We start from the raw sequence: 1867 nt of genomic DNA, 5'->3' as shown, positions 1-1867 counted from the left end.
TGAGATGAGGAGGAATTTCTTCACCCAGAGAGTGGTGAACCTGTGGAATTCTCTACCAAAGAAGGCAGTAGAGGCCAATTCATTAAATATATTCAAGAAGGAGTTAGATATATTTCTTAAGGCTAAAGGGATTAAGGGATATGGAGAGAAGGCAGGGACAGGGTACTGAATTTGGATGATCAGCCATGATCTCATTGAATGGCGGAGCAGGCTCGAGGGGCCGAATGGCCTACTCCTGCTCCTATCTTCTATGTTTCTATGTTTCTACCTCCTGACTTTCCACCATCTACAAGGCAAAAGTGAGGAGTGTGATGGAATACTCTCCACTTGCCTGGATGAGTGCAGCTCCAACAACACTCAAGAAGCTTGGCACCATCCAGGACAAAGCAGCCCGCTTGATTGGCACCCCATCCACCACCTTAAACATTCACTCCCTCCACCATCGGCGTACCGTGGCTGCAGTGTGTACCATCTACAAGATGCACTGCAGCAACTCGCCAAGGCTTCTTCAGCAGCACCTCCCAAATCCATGACCTCTACCACTAGGACCAATTTGACAAATCTGTTAGGGGTTTTTGAGGTTGTAACTAGCAGGTTAGATAAGGGGGAACCAGTGGATGTAGTATATTTGGATTTTCAAAAAAGCATTCAATAAGGTGCCACACAAGAGGTTAATACACAAAATTAGGGCTCATGGGATTGGGGGTAATAGAGTCATAGGCCTAGAAATTCAGTGCCCTTAGCGCCGATTTTGCGGCGCTAGAGGGCCTAGCGCTGCAATTGGCGCCGGCGCCGAAATTGCCTGGGGCCCTTCCGCCGCGGTAGACCGGTAGCGCTGCGCCGGCACCGATGACGTCATCGGTGTGCGCAGCGTCCCGGTTGCCATGCCGACGGGCCCCAGCGCCGAAATTCAGTTGCGGCCGCCTCGCCCGTGGCAGCCGCAACTAAGACTCTGGCAACAGAGTCTTACATGACTTTGCGCCGGCGCATTAAAGGCACCGCGGCGGCCGGCCGCTTTCCCGCCGGCCGCCTGGCCGCAGCTCCCTCCCCGGACTTCCCCCCCCCCCCCCCCCCCCGGAACAGAAGCAAGCCCGGCACTTGTCCGAGGTGCCGGGCTCATTTTTAAAAAGATTTTCGCGGGCCGCGGCCGGGTGCAGGCAGCTCCTCCTTAAGGGAAGGAGGAGGCCTGCACTTCCTGAACCTGCCGCACCGCAGCGGGCGCCGCAGCGCCGGAATAGCGCCGATATTCAGCGCGTAGCGCCAGTTTTCAGGCGCAAACAGCTCTCAGCAGTGCCGGCAGCCGTTTGGGCGCAGAATTGGTGAATTTTGGGCCCGACCAGCGCGACTTAGCTCCGGCACTAACTTCCGGCGCTAAAGCCCTGGCTGCGCCAAAACTCAATTTCTAGGCCATAGAGTTTTACAGCACAGAAAGAGGCCCTTCGGCCCATCATGTCTGCGCCGCCCATATATTCACATCGATTGAGGATTGGATAATGGACAGAAAACAGAGAGTAGGGTTGGCAGGCTGTAACTAGTGGGGTGCCGCAAGGATCAGTGCTTGGGCCCCAGCTATTTACAATCTATATTAATGAGTTAGATGAATGGACTGAATGTAATGTACTCAAGTTTGCTGACGATACAAAGCTAGGTGGGAAAGTAAGTTGTGAAGAGGATGCAAAGAGGCTGCAAAGGGTTAAGTGAGTGGGCAAGAACATGCCAGATGGAATATAATGTGGAGAAATGTGAAGTAATCCACTTTGGTAGGAAAAATATAAAAGCAGAATTGTTTTTAAATGGTGAGAGATTGCGAAATACTATTCAGAGGGACCTGGGTGTCCTTGTACACAAATCAATGAAAGTTAACATG

This window comes from Somniosus microcephalus, chromosome 33 (assembly GCF_052327205.1).
Source record: "Somniosus microcephalus isolate GS21.2 chromosome 33, FLI_Smic_1.0, whole genome shotgun sequence".
NCBI lineage: Eukaryota > Metazoa > Chordata > Chondrichthyes > Squaliformes > Somniosidae > Somniosus > Somniosus microcephalus.
The sequence above is the reverse complement of the archived record's forward strand: the minus strand, read 5'-3'. Positions refer to the sequence as shown.